Here is a 23,118-nt window from a genome sequence, read left to right on the forward strand (position 1 = left end):
GATGCCATGTCCCAAGGACATCAAAGGTATAAGAAGTTTCCTTGGTCACGCCGGATTTTACAGGAGGTTCATTAAGGACTTCTCAAAAATTTCTCGGCCTCTGACTAATTTATTGCAAAAAGATATACCGTTTGTCTTTGATGATGATTGTGTAGAAGCATTTGAAATACTTAAGAAAGCATTAGTCACTGCACCTATTGTTCAGCCACCTGATTGGAACCTACCCTTTGAAATTATGTGTGATGCTAGTGATTATGCTGTAGGTGTTATTCTAGGGTAAAGAGTTGATAAGAAATTAAATGTTATACATTATGCTAGTAAGACTCTAGACAATGCTCAAAGAAATTATGCTACTGCTGAAAAAGAGCTTTTAGCAGTTGTATTTGCTTGTGATAAGTTCAGATCTTATATTGTTGATTCTAAAGTAACTATTCAAACTGATCATGCTGCTATTAAATATCTTATGGAAAAGAAAGATGCTAAACCTAGACTTATTAGATGGGTTCTCTTGCTACAAGAATTTGATTTGCATATTGTTGATAGAAAGGGAGCTGAGAACCCCGTTGCAGACAACTTGTCTAGGTTAGAACATATTCTTGATGACCCACTACCTATTAATGATAGCTTTCCCGATGAACAATTAAATGTTACTAGTAAAATGCCCGTGCATTGCAACGGGGGAAAATAACATACGTCATGGACCCAATAAGCTTAGTTCAAGACTTTCATAGGTTCATGTCTTCTATTTAACACGGTGCCACACCTTTATGCAATATGGTATATGATAGTGTGGTTGTTTCTTCGAGCACCTTATAAGCATTTTCAAATCAGAAAATAGTGTGAAACTTTGAATTGTCCATGCCTTTAAAAATAATTGTGGTTACCAGTCATAAGCAGAGTGGGCCTAAAATTGTTTTCCATGATGTATTCTTAGCAATTTACTTTTATTTATTTCTACCATGTATACTTGCCCATCTATGTAGTTATAGTCCACAGTTGTGTTTTAACACACACATAAAATATTACAATTATTCCATTGGTTAGATTTTTAGAAAAATAACATTACACTAAATTCTGGTAAAACAATATGTGGTTATGCTTGAAAATTCTATGGGTAACATTTTGGAACGACGATATTGATCAATTCATGAAACCACTGTGTCTACTATATCACAAAGTTCCCTAGGATTGGAGGGCTCTCATTCAATTGAGGTCATCAATCGATTTTGACCGAGTCAACTATCTCTCACTCAATTCTTTTAATTGAAAATGCTCTCTAATTTTGGAGCTCTCTCATTCAAATGAGAAATTCAATATTGAATTTCGTTCATGATTTTGACTGGTCAACAATTTTTCAAATCAATCGAAAGCAACCCGCCTTAAAAAACCATACCAATCCTGCACACCCTCATCACTTAGAAAAAAGAAGCAACAACATGTGATACTGTAGGACCAATATAATACATGCAACCGTCGACGCAGAAAATTTCTCACAAAATCACACCACCAAAGGCCCATCAAAACACCACATATATGAATGAAAAAACATACTCCATCATCTTCACCACTAACCAAATCAAATAATCACTCCGTTTCAAAATATAAGGTGTATTAGTCTATTGAAAAGTCAAATTCTTTTAACTTTGACCAAGTTCAGAGCCAAAAATGTCGACATCCATAATACTTCCTCCATCCCAAAATTCTTGTCTTAGATTTGTCTAAATACGGATGTATCAAGTCATATTTTAGTATTAGATACATCTGTATCTAGAAAAATTTAAGACAAGAATTTTGAGACGAAGGGAGTACTAAATAAATGAAATATGTAAATTCATTTCATGACGAATCTAAAAATCAGACTTGATATTATAGATATTGATATATTTCCACACAAATTCGGTCAAACTTAAATAGGTTTGACAGTTAAAAAAAGAGTAATACACCTTATATTTTGAAATAGATGGAGTAAAAAAAGTATGAAAACCCAATTACATCAACGATGCAGCAAAGCGCGGCCAACTCTTCTAGTAAATACTAAAGCCGAAGTCATTCAGATGTAAATCAAGCTATAATCTTCAAATTTGTGTATGAATACAAAGAGAAGCATGGCCATTCTGCAATGTTGATAGATTATTATCATCCTTCAAAAAGTGTAATGGACAAATGAGATAAAAATAGCGAAAGAGGTCAGCACCGAGTAATGAAATGAAGGACAAATCTGTCCAATTGATAACCTCTCCGTCATGCAGTCAGTGGCCTTGAAGGGGACAATTAGTTTATCAAAGAAGTTGGGCATGAAAGGTTAAACATAGCAAAACAAGGGACAAAAAGTTAAAACACATATATGTTGGCACCATACTTGAAGGGCAATGGTAAACTGCACCTTTTGGATTAGCAAAACATAGCACCGGCACTTGTTCTTAAAAGGATAATACTACAAAACGTATAGCAGCGTAATATGTGCATAGCGACTGGAAAATAAGTCAATGTTTTAAGTCGAGATAGTAAATCATAATGAAATGCATTAGTTCTACCAAGAATACCACCATTATTGATTTTAGAACACGAACACACTCAAAATACAATATTTTAATTATATAAGAAGCTACATCTATTGGGAAATAAGCATAGATCTGTAGGGAGGAGAGCGAAAGAAACTTTCAGGTTTTGCTTTACCTATGGGTGCCTTTATCTAACCTTTGTTGCTAAACTGAAAAAGAAATAAGCTATAAGAACGAAATACATATGACCACAGGAAGGAAGCCAAAGTTTCAAGTTTTTAGACATGAAGTTGCTTTAGCTACACCTTTAGTATAAACATTCCTGAGTTCAGCTCCCTAATGTCCCTTGAGGTGATCAAGACATCCAAGGATATGGTAGTGAGTTTCATTAGTAAATTAGCCCAACAACTCTGCACTTTAGGATATTACTGTCACCTACTCGTATATATGAGTAATGTGAATTCCCTACTTTGAACTAACCTGTAAGAAAAGAACATATATCTCCGAAGCTACTCTGTACCTACAATCTTTCCTAACCAAAACAAGGCGGACCACCAATCAAGACACAGGAAAGACACCTATAGCATTTAAAAGAAACTATGTTGTACACTGAAAATTTCATACAAACAAATATTACCAAGAAAAGAAACGAGGGCATGCATATCATATAGGATAAACTGGAGATTTATTAAAATAGAGCCATGTGTATCCAAATAAAGAGAATGGTGAAATAAGTAGGTTACATTCAGAAATATGATTTACACAATGGAAGTAATCAGTTTCTTCGTTTGCTTTCTAGTATCTCATATTATTGGCTTGCATAAACACTGCATATAATTTCAAATGAATAAAATATTTTTTACAGGATCAAGGAGAACATAGTTGGTTAATCTTTAAAGTTTCAGCTATAGTAATTTGTAGGACCTTTCAAACTAATTGTTCAGATGATAAAAGAGCTGCAACTGTAGTTAAATTCATCAAATCATAATGGCATTCATGATTGCATAATTTTCAACTGTAATTAAATTCAGCATAAGGGGCAGTCTACCTGCTGCCCACGCCCACAGCTCATGCCTCGTGCCGGCACTACTCGAGATTTAAATGGTAGATAACTGATACTTGGTGACCTTTGCGAAACCTACTAACTAAAGTTGTGTCATCACAAGAAAATGGTGTGTTAAAAAAATCAATATCAGTCATTCGTGAGACAATTCGATTCCAGTCTTTATTAAGATTGGGTATGCACTTTCAGTATTCAAAAAATAAAGCAGAATATGAAAGCTAGTGAATCTCAGTTCCTAACACAAAATTCCATTGTTAAAATATGAAAAAAGCCGCAGAAGTAATACAACATAACCAACAGTGCACAATGAGAGATACTACAGATACGATGTTCGTCAATCAAGTAGGAATAGTACTTGCCAGATTAGAAAAGGATTCTCATTGTGGTGGTTTCTACCTGTGAGTAACTGATGCACTATCTCATCTGGATCATCCCAAACAAAAGGAACCGAGCAAGAAACTTCTACCTAAACACAGAACATAAATGATCTATCGCGTGAGTCAACTAAGATTGCATGAACGAGCACACAAAGGTCGAGCACAAAGAGGGCATGAAATCATATATATACCTTGTAGGACACACCCCAGGACGTTCCCCTGGGAAAAACCTGCCTTGGAACAGGCGTGACATCAGCCAGCAAACCTGAGGAGTGGCCACGGCTGGGGAGAAAAGATCCAACGAATGGGGAGAGGTGGACCCATGGGATCCAGATCTGCTCCTAGCCGGGGACGCCTCGCCTGGAGCGCTTATCCCATTTGAGGTGGATGTGGGAATTGCAGCGAGTAACTGGGAGCTGGCCGTTGGTCGGACTTAGGTCTCTTCCGTAATTTGTACTTATTTGGCGGCCACTGACCGGATTCCTGCCTGTCGCTGGCAAGCTGAAGGTCTGGTTGCCACCAGCATGGAGACACGAGCAGCAAGGACCTCGCTTCTGATCGGTCCTTCATGGCTGCTTACAAAGGCAGAGCTTCACGTCAAAATTACTTAGTACTAAATTAACAGGATAATAAATAAAGAACTTGTAACTCATGTCGAGAAGGATTACATACCATGTTGATTCAGTTCCATAGAACTATGATTAGCATCAGTGCAAATTCTTTTACATGACAGTGCAGCAAATTCATGTACTGAAAAACGACCCTCAACTAAACAGACAATGTGACTATTTGCATACATTAAAACAAATGTTTTTGCTTGTTGATATCAGGTTATGCTCAAGGTCAAGACTTCAAGCAAGTACAACTAACTGATGTTGTTTAACCCTAAAAAATAACTGATGTTGTTCAATCCCTAAAAAAGAACTATATCAGACAAGACACAAATGGTAGTGCCGTATACAAATGTATCTATCTGCTGCAGTATAAGTATGAACAGAGAAAATGAAAGAAGCACGCATATTCTTTATATGCAGAAGCACATATACTATGCTTGAAAATGAGAGTTAGTGGTGATATTTACCTGATTGGAAATTCAGAGCTTTTCATATAGCAATTGAGATAGATGAAAGGAGCAGCACGGCCTCATCCATCTCTTCCTTGGTGGATCTGAGTTGCACAAAATTCAGATAGATAAAAGAGCAGCACGGCTTGCTGCTATTTGTTTATCATGGCTGGATCTCATCTGCAGAAAATTCAGATAGGAGGAAAAGACTAGCAGTCCAACACAGTCTGCTACTATTTGTTCATCACGGCTAGGTCTCATCTACATCCACACGGACTGGCCATCGAACGCCTACCTCCGCTCCCCTGAAGTGCAGCCATGGCGAGCCGCCACCAGTCACCTCCTCCGGCCTTCCGACAAGGCCAACGCCTCCACCAGCCGCCTCGAAGTCTCCACAGCCCTCCCCTCCCCTAATCCTTCGTCCGCCGGACTCAACGGAGCGACGCTCGCACTCGAAAGCAGCAACAGCTTTCCTAAGGCTGCGTCTCCAACCGCCCGGAGCCGCAGCCTCGCATGATGCCCAAGCGCTTGATATTCGCCGGTGAGCAGCAGAATCCCCGCCGGCCAATCCCTTTCCCTTCTCTCTCCCATCTCCCTTTAAATCTCGCCCCGCCATCTTCCCCTGCAGGAGCTCACCGAGCAACCATGGCACCACCCCGAACTCTGGATCCGGCGCCGCCCAACCTCGTCGGCCTTCCGCGCACCTCTCTGACCCTCCTCTGTCTGTATCCGTCCGTTGGCAGCCGCATGTCGTTGTTCTCCATGGTGTGAGGCAGGAGGCGGCCGGCGGAGCACGGTGAGATGGGGCGGCGCAGAAGGCGGCCGGCGGAGCTCGGCGAGGCAGGGCGGCGTAGGAGGCCGCCGGCGGAGCGAGGCGAGGCAGGGCAGGAGGCGGGCAGCGGAGGACGGTGAGGAGGGGCGGCACAGAAGGCGGCCGGTGGAGCGCGGCGACGCCGGGTGGGACAGGACGCCGCCGGCGGAGCGCGGCAAGGCAGGGCAGGAGGCGGTTGGTGGAGCAGGAGGCGGGACAAAGCGCGGCGCGGAGAGGGGGAGCGCGGGGCTGGCTTTTTTTCTTTCGTACCGGTTCGGGCTGACTTATGATGAGGACTGCGGGTTGAATAACTACAACAGCAGGGGCTTTTTTGCAAAAACTCTGACGATGTACCACCAGAAGCAATCGGTGGTTTATTATTAGGGAGAGATAAGTACTTCTCGTAGTACTCCATGGTATGCTGATTATGCTAATTATATTGTTGCTAAGTTTATACCACCAAGCTTCACATACCAACAAAAGAAAAAGTTATTCTATGACTTGGGACATTACTTTTGGGATGACCCACATCTTTATAAAGAAGGAGTAGATGGTGTTATTAGATGTTGTGTACCTGAGCATGAACAGGAACATATCCTATGCAAGTGTCATTCCGAGTCTTATGGAGGACACCACGCTGGAGATAGAACTGCACATAAGGTATTGCAATCTGGTTTTTATTGGCCTACTCTCTTCAAGGACGCCTGTAAGTTTGTCTTGTCTTGTGATGAATGTCAAAGAATTGGTAATATTAGTAGACGTCAAGAAATGCCTATGAATTATTCTCTTGTTATTGAACCGTTTGATGTTTGGGGCTTTGATTATATGGGACCGAGGGAGTCCTGGATTAGGGGGTCTCCGGACAGCCGGACCATCTCCATTGGCCGGACAATTAGACTATGAAGATACAAGATTGAAGACTTCGTCTCGTGTCCGGATGGGACTCTACTTGGCGTGGAAGGCAAGCTAGGCAATACGTATATGGATATCTCCTCCTTTGTAACCGACCTTGTGTAACCCTAACCCTCTCCGGTGTCTATATAAACCGAAGGGTTTTAGTCCGTAGGACAACAATCACAACATACAATCATACCATAGGCTAGCTTCTAGGGTTTAGCCTCTCTGATCTCGTGGTAGATCTACTCTTGTAACACCCATATCATCAATATTAATCAAGCAGGACGTAGGGTTTTACCTCCATCAAGAGGGCCCGAACCTGGGTAAAACTTCATGTCCCTTGCCTCCTGTTACCATCCGGCCTAGACGCACAGTTCGGGACCCCCTACCCGAGATCTGCCGGTTTTGACACCGACATTGGTGCTTTCATTGAGAGTTCCTCTGTGTCATTGCCGTTAGGCTTGATGGCTCCTACTATCATCGATAGAGATGCAGTCCAGGGTGAGACTTTTCTCCCCGGACAGATCTTCGTATTTGGCGGCTTTGCACTGCGGACTAATTCGCTTGGCCATCTGGAGCAGATTGAAAGCTACGCCCCTGGCCATCAGGTCAGATTTGGAAGTTTGAATTACATGGCCAACATCCGCGGGGACTTGATCTTCGACGGATTCAAGCCACAGTCGGGCGCGCCGCACTGTCGCGATGGGTATGACCTAGCTCTGCCACCGGACGGTACCCCAGAGGCCGCGCCCGCATCAGCTCCGACCCTTAGCTCGGAGCCAACTGCGCCAATCGAGGACGGATGGCTAGACACCGCCTCAGGGGCTGCAGTCTCGACAGTGATCGAGCCAAACACCGGCATAATCCTCTGCGCAGCCCGTGACTCCAAGGTGCCGGACTCTCTTCCGGACCCCGAACCATCCGCGCCCCTGCCAATCGAATCCGATTGGGCACCGATCATGGAATTCACCGTCGCGGATATCTTTCAGCATTCGCCCTTCGGTGACATTTAAATTCACTAAGGTCTCTCTCTTTGTCAGGAGAGCCCTGGCCGGATTATGGCCAACATGATTGGGATGCGGACGATGAAGAAATTCGACGCCCACCCACCACCCACTTTGTAGCCACTATCGATGATTTAACCGACATGCTTGACTTCGACTCCGAAGACATCGACGGTATGGACGACGATGTAGGAGACGAACATGAACCAGCACCTATAGGGCACTAGAAAGCCACCTCGTAGTATGACATATACATGGTGGATACACCCAATGAAGGCAATGGTGACGAGATAGCGGAGGATGACCCCTCCAAGAAGCTACCCAAGCGCCGACTTCAGCGGTGCCGCTTTAAGTCCCGCCAAAGCAAAAGTGGTGATACCGGCATAGAACATAATAACACTCTGGATAGCGCCGTAGACAACAACAATCCCCTCCAGCAAAATTTAAAGCAGGAGGATGAAGGAGCTAGCTCTCCTGAGAGAGCGGCTGGCGGAGAGGAGGAGGATGACAATTACATGCCGCCCTCCGAAGACGAGGCAAGCCTCGGCGACGATGAATTCGCCGTACCAGAGGATCTCGTCGAACAAGAGCACTTCAAGCGTAGGCTTATGGCCACGGCAAATATCCTAAAGAAAAAGTAGCAGCAGCTTCAAGCTGATCAAGATCTGCTAGCTGACAAATGGACTGAAATCCTCGCGGCCGAGGAATATAAACTCGAGCGTCCCTCCAAGAGTTACCCAAGGCGCAGGTTACTACCCCGACTGGAGGAAGAAGCGTATGATACGGCTGATCGGCCACCTCGTGGCCGCGATAGAGAGGCATTCCAGCCAAAAGCTCAGCCTCCACCCCAACACCATCCAAATAAAAAGGGATGGGGAGATACGCCAGACCTGCAAGACATATTGGAGGACAAAGCAAAGCATTCAAGATCAATCTACAGATCACGAGGGCGCACCACTCTACGAGATGATAAACGTCATGCCGGATACAGTAAAAGCAAATCCGGCCGGGCCGAACACAGCGGGCAGGACCCATTCGAGCTGCGCCGCGATATAGCCCAATACAGAGGCGCCGCACACCCCTTATGCTTCACAGACGAAGTAATGGAACATCAATTCCCAGAAGGTTTCAAACCCGTAAACATTGAGTCATACGAAGGCACAACAGATCCCGCAGTATGGATTGAGGACTTCCTCCTCCACATCCACATGGCCCGCGGTGATGACTTACATGCCATCAAGTACCTCCCACTAAAACTCAAAGGACCAGCGCGGCATTGGCTTAATAGCTTGCCAGCGGACTCCATTAGCTGTTGGAAGATCTGGAGGCCGCATTCCTCGACAACTTTCAGGGCACTTATGTGCGACCACTAGACGCCGATGACTTGAGCCACATAATTCTGCAGCCAGAAGAGTCGGCCAGGCAATTCTGGACTCGGTTCCTTACAAAGAAAAATCAAATTGTCGACTGTCCGGATGCGGAGGCCTTAGCGGCTTTCAAGCACAACATCCGAGACGAGTGGCTAGCCCGGCACCTTGGTCAGGAAAAGCCAAAATCTATGGCAGTTCTCACGATGCTCATGACCCGCTTTTGTGCGGGAGAAGACAGCTGGTTGGCTCGCAGTAATAACATATCAAAGAATCATGGTACCTCAGATACCAAGGACGGCAATAGCAGGTCACGTCGCAACAAGCATAAGCGCCGCATTAATAGCGAAAGTACTGAGGATACGGCAGGCAATGCCGGATTCAAAGGCTCTATACTCGGTCAGCGGAAAAAGCCATTAAAACAAAGTATGCCGGGTCTGTCCAGCTTGGACCGTATACTCGATCGCTCGTGTCAAATACACGGCACCCCAGACAAGCCAGCCAATCACACCAACAGGGATTGTTGGGTGTTCAAGCAGGCCGGCAAGTTAATTGCCGAAAACAAGGACAAGGGGCCGCATAGCGATGACGAGGAAGAACCCCAGCAGTCGCACACTGGAGGAAAGAAGAGGTTTCCCCCGCAAGTGCGGATGGTGAACATGATATACGCAACCCACATCCCCAAGAGGGAGCGGAAGCGTGCGCTCAGGGACGTATATGTGTTGGAGCCAGTCGCCCCAAAGTTTAACCCTTGGTCCTCCTGTCCGATCACCTTTGATCACAGGGACCACCCCACTAGTATCCGTCATGGCGGATTCACCGCACTGGTCCTAGACCCAATCATCGACGGATTTCACCTCACTCGAGTCCTTATGGATGGCGGGCAGCAGCCTGAACCTGCTTTATCAGGACACAGTGCACAAAATGGGTATAGACCCCTCAAGGATCAAACCCACAAAAACGACCTTTAAGGGCGTCATTCCAGGCGTAGAGGCCCACTGCACAGGCTCAATTACACTGGAAGTGGTCTTCGGATCCCCGGATAACTTCCGAAGCGAAGAGTTAATCTTCGATACAGTCCCGTTCCACAGTGGTTATCACGCGCTGCTCGGACGAACCGCATTTGCTAGATTCAATGCGGTACCACATTATGCATACCTCAAGCTCAAGATGCCAGGACCTCGCGGAGTTATTATAGTCAATGGAAACACAGAGCGCTCTCTCCGAACAGAGGAGCACACCACGGCCCTTGCAGCAGAAGCGCAAAGCAGCCTCTCAAGGCAATCTACCAGTTCGGCGTTTCAAAGCCCGGACACCTTCAAGGGGGCTCGGGGCAATCGGTAAACAGACCGCCTAGCGCGATCTGAGCTCGCATAGCAATACGACGGCCACCCCAATCCCAGCCCAACGGCGTTATTCGTGCCGCGTGTACATAATTACGCATTAAAAATACCATGGGCACAGGTGGGGAGGGGGGCACAACTGCGGCACGCCCCAAAACGCGGCCTAAACCGCACTAGGGGCTTCCCGTTTGGTTATTTTTCTTTTTCTTTTAGGACTTTAATCTCTGGAAACACTATCCGGCAGCTCTATTGCCGAACACATGATACAGCAACCAAGGAGGCAGACAACTACGTTATACAACGGAATTCCCAGGTTGATTACAGATTTCATATCATTCCTCAGCTCTCCCTTGGAAGGGACATAGTCCTACTCTTTTGCTTATTGCACTATCTGTATCACTCTGCTTTAATGCAATTTTTTAATATATAATGCATGACATTACGACTATTATTGCATTATATATATATATATATATATATATATATATATATCTATGTGTTCATTAATGACGCCTTGCAACCGTACACTCTGGTACGGCCAATGCACCAGGGGCTTACGTACCCACAATATGGTGTGAAAAGTCCGAACACTTTCACAAGTGCGGCACCCCGAACTTATAGCATTATATGCATCAGCTCCAAATCATGTCTTTGTTCAAATGTTGGGTTTGCCCGGCTCCTATGTTTTGGTACCTTACGTTCTGCTCTATCGGCTAAGGTAGCGCTAGGAGAACTACTACGATTGTGCCCTGGTTCTGCTGGGCCGAGCACCTCAGTAGAGAAAGCTAAAACTGACTGTCATGATAAGGCGAGAGACTGGTCGCTGTTCGGCGAGGTTTTATCGAGTCCCTAAAGACTTATGCCGCTTAGGGCGAGGGGCCGGCTCCGTCCGGCTTACAGGCGTGTATCGCGCCCCGAATTCGGCCTTCCAAATACCAGGGGCATTGCCAAAATTTAAAATTATAGAATTCTATGGCTCAGTGAGAGTGATAAAGCATTATTAGTCCAGTTGCCTTGTTCGTTGTGTTGAGCACCTCCCTCGAAGGACCCAAACATGGGAACAAGAGTGCTCAGGTTTATCCCGAACACCCCAGCACTCGTGGCATGGGGGCAGAAGCCGAGGACTAGCCATCTCTCAGATTGGATAAATAGCCAAATAGAAGGTAATATTTTAAATTCTAACAAGCGTTGCATAGCAAACATGACACAAGTTTTCATACATACAGGACAACACGAGCAAGTCTCATTCAAATATTACATTTTGCGAACACTCATCCGCGATAAGACGGGCACCCGGCAGAACACCCTCGTAGTACATCTCGGGGTGGCGGTGCTCCTTGCCCTCCAGTGGCCCCTCCTTGATCAGCTTCACGGTGTCTAGCTTGACCCACTGCATTTTTACACGGGCGAAAGCCCGGCGTGCACCTTCTATGCAGACGGATCGCTTGACGACCTCCAGCTGGGGGCAGGCATCCATGAGCCGCCTCACCAGGCCGAAGAAGCTGTTCAGAAGGGCGTCGCCAGGCCACAACCGGACTATGAAGCCCTTCATGGCCTGATCGGCCACCTTATGTAGCTCGACCATCTGCTTCAGCTGGTCGCTCATTGGCACCGAATGTTCGGCCTCAGCATACTGAGACCAGAACAGCTTCTCCGTCGAGCTTCCGTCCTCGGCCTGGTAGAATTGTGCGGCATCGGACAAACTGCGGGGCAAATCTGCGAATGCTCCTGAAGAGCTTCGGATTCGGGTAAGTAATCGGTAATTCACTTTTACATGCTTGCTTTGCATATAGAAAGCCTTACCTGCCGCTATCTTCTTCATCGCATCGATCTCCTGAAGGGCCATCTGGGCCTCGGCCTTGGCACTCTTCGCGCTCTCACGGGCTGCGGCAAGCTCAGACTCTCGCGTCTTCAAGTCAAGCTCCAACGCCTCGTGCTTCTTCACGAGAACCTGGAGCTCATGCTGCACCTCGCCCACCAGAGCCTCGTGCCTCTCTCGCTCGGTGCGCTCCTTGGCCACTGTATCTTCGGCCTTTGTCGGCGCTTGCTTCAGGGTCGCCACCTTGATCGTGGCCCCTGGCAAAACATACAATGATCCTATCATTTTGCAATCGCGTCCTTTTTTATATACACATATCTATAGACGGGGTATTACTTACCCTCGTTCTCCTCGAGATGCCTCTTGACAAGGCTGAGCTCTTTCTTGGACCATCGAGGTCCTGCTTCAGTACGGCGACCTCCGCAGTTAGTGTGGCGAACGCCAGCAGAGAAGCCTGCATATGCATATTGACATACTTATATTAGACTCCTGTGATATTATTTGATCCTCTGTTCGGCTTTTCTTTGTGAACACCGAACAAAGCATCAGGGGCTACTGTCTATGCGGTAATACTTCTACTACATTTTAAAACACTTACCTCAAAGCCTCTTAGAAGGCTGGCACAGGCTTCAGTCAATCCGCTCTTGGCGGACTGAACCTTCTGGATCACCGCACCCATGATGGTGATTCTTACCTTGTCGATGGAAGCGCTGCGAAGCGCTTCCAGCAGGCTGTCCGGTGCCTCTGGATGGGCAGAGGTCACCGGCACTGGAGTTTCGCCCCTCTTAGAAGGGGACCGCCTACCCGAGTCCGGAACCGTTGGAGGATCCGGCGCGGTGTTCGGCTGAGGGACAAACTCAGAGCTCTCGGGGACCCCGTCCCCTCGGCTCCCGGAGTCCGGAAGGTCGCCTTGAGGCGCCTCCGGGACGGCCCCCTCAATCCGGTGCCTCTTGAGACAACACTTCAGCGTCGTCGGTAGGATGAGGGGAGGTGGCGGTCGAGACTGGATCGCTATCCATGTCCGACGAGCCCAGGGAGCCGTCCGATGATACCTCGATATCGGCTCGGGGCGGCCTGCATAATTGAGTTCGGTGTTAGGAAAAGTAGTGCGACAAAGGAATCATATGGATAACTTTGGAATCCGAATACTTACGATCTCCCCGGGGGCTTGGCCCTGGGAAACCACTCGTCTCCACTTTCGTCGGCGGCGGTGGAGCTGTCCGGAAGGAGAGTCCTTCCCTTCTTGGACCCTCCGGCCTCCCCAATTGGGGCGGCCTTCCTTTTCTTGTCTCCCCCAGTCGGTGGAGGAGCCTCTTCTTCCTCTTCCTCGTCTTCGGGGGAAGAGTGCGCCGCAGAGTCATCGGACAATGAGTCCAACGACGCCTAGCGTCGGGAACTCTTTCGAGCTCCCTTGGCCTTCTTGGTCTTCTCCGGCACCTTATAAGGGGCCGGAGTCAACATCTTCGCTAGAAGGGCGTCTGCGGGGCCTTCGGGCAAAGGAGCCGGACAGTCGATCTATCCGGCCATCTTCTGCCAGTCCTGTCAAAGGCACGGGAGTTTAGATCCCGCAGAGAGTCAATCTATATAGAAAACAAGTATCCTATGAAAGGTAAAACAGCTTACCGCACTGGCTTGGCGCTTCGCGCTGAATCCGTGATCCTCAGTAATGGGGGGAGGGACCTCAGCGCTCTTGAACAGCACCCTCCAGGCATCTTCATGAGTCATGACGAAGAGCCTATTCAGAGTTCGGTGCTGCGCCGGGTTGAACTCCCACAAGGTGAACTCCCGTTGTTGGCACGGGAGTATCCGGCGGACGAGCATAACCTGGACTATGTTGACGAGCTTGAGTTTCTTGTCCACCATGTTTTGAATACATGTCTGGAGTCCGGTCAGCTCTTTTGAATTACCCCAGGACAGGCCCTTCTCTTTCCAGGAGGTGAGCCGCATGGGGATGCTAGATCGGAACTCGGGGGCCGCTACCCATGCGGGGTCGCACGGCTCGGTGATATAGAACCACCCCAATTGCCACCCCTTTATGGTATCCACAAAGGAGCCCTCGAGCCATGTTATGTTGGGCATCTTGCCCACCATGGCGCCTCCGCACTCCGCCTGGCGGCCACTCACCACCTTCGGCTTGACATTGAAGGTCTTCAGCCATAAGCTGAAGTGGGGCTTGATGCGGAGGAAGGCCTCGCACACGAGGATAAACGCCAAGATGTTGAGGATGAAGTTCGGGGCCAGATCGTGGAAATCCAGTCCGTAATAAAACATGAGCCCCCAGACAAAGGGATGGAGAGGGAATCCCAGTCCGCGGAGGAAATGGGTGAGGAATACCACCCTCTCATGGGGCCTGGGGGTGGGGATGAGCTGCCCCTCATCTGGGAGCCGGTGCGCGATGTCGTCGGGCAGGTATCCGGCTCTCCTCAGTTTCTTGATGTCTCCCTCCCTCGCGAAGGAGACCATCCACTTGCCTCCCGCTCTGGATATGGTTGGAGAAGGTTGAGATGGAAGTGAGGGCTTGGGCGCTAGAGCTCGAGTGTGCGGGAGCGGATGAGTGGAGGAGGAAGAAGGCGTGGATAGAAAGGTGAATCCTTATCCCTTTATATGGGCGGACAAAACTAAGCGTCCCCACTTGCCTGGTAAAACTCGCTTATCCCCCAAGCACCGTAATTGATGGCGCGGTTGGGTTACCCACGCCCGTATTGATGAGAATCCCGTAATAAGGGGACACGATCTCTGCTTTGACAAGACGTGTCGAAAAATTGCCTCGCGTTATGTGCGGGGCTGGTTAAAAGAAATGGTTCGAATAATCACCGGGCCATGACGTAACATCGTGTTGCCAAAACAAGCTAGCGTATTAGATCTGCGAAAACATTATTCTCCCTACGGTGGAATGTGGAACTTATTTTGCAGGGTCGGACACTATCCTCATATTCAAATTCTCCTGTGATGTATTCGGAGAAGGAACCCACCTTGCAATGCCGAAGACAACTGCGCGCCGGACTCGTCGTCATTGAAGCCTGGTTCAGGGGCTACTGAGGGAGTCCTGGACTAGGGTGTCTCCGGACAGCCGGACTATCTCCATTGGCCAGACAGTTAGACTATGAAGATACAAGATTGAAGACTTCGTCTCGTGTCCGGATGGGACTCTACATGGCGTGGAAGGCAAGCTAGGCAATACGTATATGGATATCTCCTCCTTTGTAACCGACCTTGTGTAACCCTAACCCTCTCCAATGTCTATATAAACCGAAGGGTTTTAGTCCGTAGGATAACAATCACAACATACAATCATACCATAGGCTAGCTTCTAGGGTTTAGCCTCTCTGATCTCGTGGTAGATCTACTCTTGTAACACCCATATCATCAATATTAATCAAGCAGGACATAGGGTTTTACATCCATCAAGAGGGCCCGAACCTGGGTAAAACTTCGTGTCCCTTGCCTCCTGTTACCATCCGGCCTAGATGCACAGTTCGGGACCCCCTACCCGAGATCCGCCGGTTTTGACACTGACAGGGACCTTTTCCTGCCTCTAATGGATACACACATATTCTAGTTGCTGCTGATTACGTTACTAAGTGGGTAGAAGCTATTCCAACTAGTAGTGCTGATCATAACACTTCTATTAATATGCTTAAGGAAGTTATTTCCCGAGGTTTGGAGTCCCTAGATATTTAATGACTGATGGTGGTTCACACTTTATTCATGGTGCTTTCCGTAAAATGCTTGCTAAATATGACGTTAATCATAGAATTGCATCTCCTTATCACCCACAGTCTAGTGGTCAAGTAGAGTTGAGCAATAGAGAGCTCAAATTAATTTTGCAAAAGACTGTTAATAGGTCCAGAAAGAATTGGTCTAAGAAACTTGATGATGCATTATGGGCTTATAGAACTGCATACAAAAATCCTATGCGTATGTCTCCGTATAAAATGGTTTATGGAAAAGCATTTCACTTACCTCTCGAACTAGAACATAAGGCATATTGGGCTATTAAAGAGCTCAACTATGATTTTAAACTTACTGGTGAGAAGAGGTTATTTGATATTAGCTCACTTGATGAATGGAGAACCCAAGCTTATGAAAATGCCAAGTTGTTTAAAGAAAAAGTTAAAATATGGCATGACAAAAGGATACAAAAGCGTGAGTTTAATGTAGGTGATTATGTATTGCAATACAACTCTCGTTTAAGATTTTTTGGAGGCAAACTTCTCTCTAAATGGGAAGGCCCCTATGTTATCGAAGAGGTCTATCGTTCCGGTGCCATAAAGATCAACAACTTCGAGGGCACAAATCCGAAGGTGGTAAACGGTCAAAGAATTAAACATTATATCTCAGGTAATCCCATAAATGTTGAAACCAATATTATTGAAACCGTAACCCCGGAGGAATACATAAGAGACACTTTCCGGAACGTTTCAGACTCCGAAAAGGAATAGGTATGTGGTATGGTAAGTAAACCGACTCCAAAACAATTTTTAAGGCAATATTTATCCATTTTGGAATATTTAGAAAAATAGAAAAATAAGTAGCAGTCCAGGAAGGACACGAGGGCCCCACGAGGGTGGTGGGTGCGCCCTACCCCCTGGGCGCGCCCCCTACCTCGTGTGCCTTTCGGACTCCATTTTCTTGCACATTATGTATTTTGGTCGGTAAAAATTCATTATATATTTTCCCGAAGGTTTTGACTCCCGTATCACGCAAAAATCTCCTGTCTTTGTTTCGAGCTGTTTTTCTGACAGATCTAGATTATCATGATGTCCCCAAGTGCTTCCAAGGAAAAGTTCTTCTAGAAGGTCATCAACCCTTACCTCGCGGAGGTGCTGCGACACCCTCAAACCATTGAGATGCGTGATGGGTTGTTGCACATCCGCGATGTTGAGGGACCAAAGGGAACCGGAAGCGTGGAGACGAGGCTCGAAGTAATGGAGCAACAAATTTTCAAGTGCCAGGGGATCGTGGAGCGTGGAATCAATGCTAGCCACACGGTGCTCGCGGAGTTCACTAACAACTACAAGACGGATGCCAAGAACACCGAGGAGGCCATCTTCAAGCTATATGAGAAGATCGAGCACCTCCAAGCCCAAATCTATGACCTGCAAAACCAAAACTGTGAGTATGAATATAGATTCAAAAGAATGAGTTTGGTTGCAGAATCGAGGATTCCGGAGACTCGATCATCCTTCTATGATGGTGAACCTATGCCTTGGAAGATGGATGACAAGCCCGCATCATCAACAACACCTCCACCTTCTTCACCAACCAAGGAGATATAATCACATGGGTATGGGCACTCCCCTTGGCAACTGCCAAGCTTGGGGGAGGTGCCCCGGTATCGTATCACAATCACAACTCCTATCTTTACCGTTTTTTCTAGTTCGATCCTATTAGTAGTATCTTGATCTAGTAGAATAAAGTTTATGGCATGATCTAGTTTTGAGTTTTGCTTTATGATCTCTCTATGTAATCGAGTCAGTGAGCTATATATAATAAAGATTAGTGTTGAGTCAAGGGATTGATTATTTTGCCATGATCTTGGGTGAATAAAAGAAAAGAGAAAAAGAATAAAAAGAAACAAAGAGTTCATATTGATCTTATTGAGAGTAATGACTTCACATAGAAAGAGTATGATGATTAAAAGTTGTTGGGAGTTGGCAGACATAGCTTTGGTCATTGTTGCAATTAATAGGAAGTAATAAGGAAAGAGAGGTTTTCACATATAGATATATTATCATTGACATCTTTTATGATTGGGAGCACTCATTAAAATATGACATGCTAAAGAGTTGATGTTTGACAAGGAAGACAATGTAATGAGTTATGTCTTTCTTATATCTGAGATAAAGTATGTTGTCATGGATCCTCTAACTTGTTGAGCTTGCCTTTCCCCCTCATGCTAGCCAAATTCTCAGCACTAAGTAGAAATACTACTTGTGCTTCCAAAATCCCTAAACTAGTTTTGCCATGAGAGTCCACCATATCTACCTATGGATTGAGTAAGATCCTTCAAGTAAGTTGTCATAGGTGCAAAGCAATAAAAATTTCTCTAAACATGTATGATTTATTGGTGTGGGAGAAATGAGCTTTATACGATCTTGTGATGTGGAAGTAATAAAAGCGACGGACTGCATAATAAAGGTTCATATCACAAGGGGCAATATAAAGTGACGTTCTTTCGCATTGAGATTTTGTATATCCAAACATAAAAGCGCATGGCAACCTCTGCTTCCCTCTGCGAAGGGCCTGTTCTTTATTATTATCGTCTACCTTATGCAAGAGTCATGGTGATCTTCACCTTTTCTTTTTCATTTTATCCTTTGGCAAGCTCAGCATGTTGGAAAGAACATGATATATATATCTAATTGGATGTAGAGGAGCATGAACCATTATTGTTGACATTACCCTTGAGGTAAAAGGTTGTGGGGCAAAACTATAAGCCCCTATCTTTCTCTGTGTCCAATTAAAACTCCGTAACCACAAGTATTGCGTGAGTGTTAGCAATTATGGAGGACTAAATGATAGTTGAGTATGTGGACTTGCTTTTTAGCTCTGACATAGACTCTTTCCGATGTTACGATAAATTGCAATTGCTTCAATGACTGAGATTATAGTTTGTCGGAGCCCAATAAGGTTTACGATTTATACTTTTGCATTGTGAATAGATCATCACTTGAACATAAGTAATCATATGACAAAATCTATATATGTTGCTGTTATAAGAATAATCATGATGCCTTCATGTCCGTATTTTATTTTTATCGACACCTCTACCTCTAAACATGAGGACATATTTATTGTTATCGGCTTTCGCTTGAGGACAAGCGAGGTCTAAGCTTGGGGGAGTTGATACGTCCATTTTGCATCATGCTTTTATATCGATATTTATCGCATTATGGACTATTATTTCACTTTATGTCACAATACTTATGGATATTCTCTCTTATTTTACAAGGTTTACATAAGGAGGGAGAATGCCGGCAGCTGGAATTCTGGGCTGGAAAAGGAGAAAATATTAGAGACCTATTTTGTGCAACTCCAAAAGTCCTGAAACTCCACGGAACATCTTAAAATAAATAAAGAAAAATTCTCGCCAAATATGAAGGCCAGGGGGCCCACACCCTGCTCACGAGGGTGGGGGGCGCCCCCCCTAGGGCGCGCCCCTACCTCATGGGCCCCCTGGTGGCTCTCTGACGCCCATCTTATCCTATATGAAGTCTTTTGATGAGAAAAAAATAAGAAGGAACTTTTCGGGACGAGTCTCCGCCGCCACGAGGCGGAACCTTGGCGGATCCAATCTAGAGCTCCGGTAGAGCTGTTCTGCCGGGGATACTTCCCTCCAGGAGGGGGAAATCATCACCATCGTCATCACCAGCGCTCCTCTCACCGGGAGAGGGCAATCTCCATCAACATCTTCACCAGCACCATCTCATCTCCAAACCCTAGTTCATCTCTTGTATCCAATTCTTGTCTCAAAGTCCGGGATTGGTGCTAGTAGGTTGCTAGTAGTGTTGATTACTCCTTGTAGTTGATGCTGGTTGGTTTAATTGGTGGAAGATCATATGTTCAGATCCTATATGCATATTATTACCCCTATGATTATGAACATGAATATGCTTTGTGAGTAATTACGTTCGTTCCTAAGGACAAGGGAGAAGTCTTGCTATGAGTAGTCATGTGAATTTGGTATTCGTTTGATATTTTGATAAGATGTATGTTGTCTAGTCTCTAGTGGTGTTATGTGAACGTCGACTACATAACACTTCACCATTATTTGGGCCTAGAGGAAGGCATTGGGAAGTAATAAGTAGATGATGGGTTGCTAGAGTGACAGAAGCTTAAACCCTAGTTTATGCGTTGCTTCGTAAGGGGCTGATTTGGATCCATATGTTTCATGCTATGGTTAGGTTTACCTTAATACTTTTGTTGTAGTTGTGGATGCTTGCAATAGAGGTTAATCATAAGTGGGATGTTTGTTCAAGTAAGAACAGCACCCAAGCACCGGTCCACCCACATATCAAATTATCAAAGTATCGAACGTGAATCATATGAACGTGATGAAAACTAGCTTGACGATATTCCCATGTGTCCTCGGGAGCGCTTTTCCTATTATAAGAGTTTTTTCCGGCTTGTCCTTTGCTACAAAAGGATTGGGCCATCTTGCTGCACTTATTTACTTCTGTTACTTGTTGCTCGTTACAATTTATCCTATCACAAAACTATCTGTTACCACTTATTTCAGTACTTGCAAAGAATACCTTGCTGAAAACCGCTTATCATTTCCATCTGCTCCTCGTTGGGTTCGACACTCTTACTTATCGAAAGGACTATGATAGATCCCCTATACTTGTGGGTCATCACCAAGCCCTAAAACCTCCCGGGAGGGCTGATCTGGAGTCCGTTCGGGGCTCCGAAGAGGGGGATTCATCGCCGTCGTCATCATCAACCATCCTCCATCACCAATTTCATGATGCTCACCGCCGTGCGTGAGTAATTCCGTCGTAGGCTTGCTGGACGGTGATGGGTTGGATGAGATTTATCATGTAATCGAGTTAGTTTTGTTAGGGTTTGTTCCCTAGTATCCACTATGTTCTGAGATTGATGTTGGTATGACTTTTCTATGCTTAATGCTTGTCACTAGGGCCCGAGTGCCATGATTTCAGATCTGAACCTATTATGTTTTCATGAATATATGTGAGTTCTTGATCCTATCTTGCAAGTCTATAGTCACCTACTATGTGTTATGATCCGGCAACCCCGAAGTGACAATAACCGGGACCACTCCCGGTGATGACCATAGTTTGAGGAGTTCATGTATTCACTATGTGCTAATGCTTTGTTCCGGTTCTCTATTAAAAGGAGGCCTTAATATCCCTTAGTTTTCAATAGGACCCCGCTGCCACGGGAGGATGTTATGCAAGTTCTTTTCCATAAGCATGTATGACTATATACGGAATACATGCCTACATTACATTGATGAATTGGAGCTAGTTCTGTGTCACCCTATGTTATGACTGTTACATGATGAACCGCATCCGGCATAATTATCCACCACTAATCCGGTGCCTACGAGTTTTCCATATACTGGTTTACGCTTATTTACTTTCCCGCTGCTACTGTTACAATCACTACAAAATACCAAAAACATTACTTTTGCTGTCTTTACTTTTGTTGCCGCTACCACCACTATCATATTACTTTGCTACTAAACACTTTGCTGCAGATACTAAGTTTCCAGGTGTGGTTGAATTGACAACTCAGCTGCTAATACTTGAGAATATTCTTTGGCTCCCCTTCTGTCGAATCAATAAATTTGGGTTGAATACTCTACCCTCGAAAGCTGTTGTGATCCTCTATACTTGTGGGTTATCAAGACCAATTTCTGGTGTCGTTGCCGGGGAGCATAGCTCTATTCTTGGAGTCACTTGGGATTTATATCTGCTGGACACTATGAAGAACCTGAGAGATCCAAAGACCAAGATCTATCCCTCAACTACGAGGGGAGGTAAGGAACTGCCATCTAGCTCTGCACTTGATTCACCTTCTGTTATGAGTAAGTTTGCGACACCTACACCTGCTTCTGCTATTTGTTCTGATATGTCGCATGTTATTGATGATGCCACTTGTGCTATGCATGATACTTATGATGAAACTGCTTCTATGCTTGATACTACTGTGTCCCTTGGTGAATTTCTTGATGAACAAATTGCTAGGGCTAGAGAAAAAGAAATTATTGAATCTGAATACGATGATGATAGTGATGATGAAAATATGCATGTTATTCCTGAGGGCTATCTTTTTGATATGGAATCTTCTACCGCTATTTTAGCTTGCAAAGATAGATATGAGCTTAAGAGGTTATTAATTAAATGGAACAAAGAATCACTTAGAGATAAAATGAGACCTGACCCCGCTTTTGCTACTTCACCTATTTGTGTTCCTGATAAGGATTATGAATTCTCTGTTGATCCTGATATAATTACTTTGGTTGAATCTGATCTGTTTTATGGCTATGAATCTGAAACTGTTGTGGCACATCTTACTAAGTTAAATGATATAGCTGCCCTGTTCACTAATGATGAGAGATCGCGTTACTTTTATATACTCAAAATATTTCCGTTCTCATTAAAGGGTGATGCTAAGATATGGTTTAATTCTATTGATCCTGGTTGTGTGCGTAGTCCCCAGGATATGATTTATTACTTCTCTGCTAAATATTTCCCTGCTCATAAGAAGCAAGCTGCTTTGAGGGTAATATACAACTTCGTGCCAATTAAAGAAGAGAGTCTCCCACAAGCTTGGAGGAGGCTTCTCAAGTTACTTAATGCTTTGCCTGATCATCCTCTTAAGAAACCTGAAATTCTTGATATCTTTTATAATGGACTAACCGATGCTTCCAGAGATTACCTGGATAGTTGTGCTGGTTCTCTTTTCAGGGAAAGAACGCTGGATGAAGCTGAAATTCTATTGAATAATATGTTGACAAATGAAAATAATTGGGCACCTCCTGAGCCAGTTCCTGAACCAGCTCCTGCTCCAATTACTGAACCTATTCTTAAACCAACTCCGAAGAAGAGGGGTGTTCTATTTCTCAGTCCCGAAGATATGCAAGAGGCAAAGAAATCTATGAAAGAAAAAGGTATTAAAGCTGAAGACGTTAAGAATTTACCTCCTATTGAAGAAATACATGGTCTTAATTCACCGCCTGTTGAAGAAACATATGATCTCAATTCTTTATTTATTGAAGAACCTCCTAATCCCGATATCCCGACACAGGTAGTAAAGGTAAATTCTCTCTATAGATATGATAAAGCTGAAGTCCCTCCTACTAAAATTGCTAGTCGGTGCTTGGATGAGTTTGATAAATTTATGT

This window comes from Triticum dicoccoides, chromosome 5A, assembly GCF_002162155.2.
Source record: "Triticum dicoccoides isolate Atlit2015 ecotype Zavitan chromosome 5A, WEW_v2.0, whole genome shotgun sequence".
Taxonomy (NCBI): Eukaryota; Viridiplantae; Streptophyta; class Magnoliopsida; order Poales; family Poaceae; genus Triticum; species Triticum dicoccoides.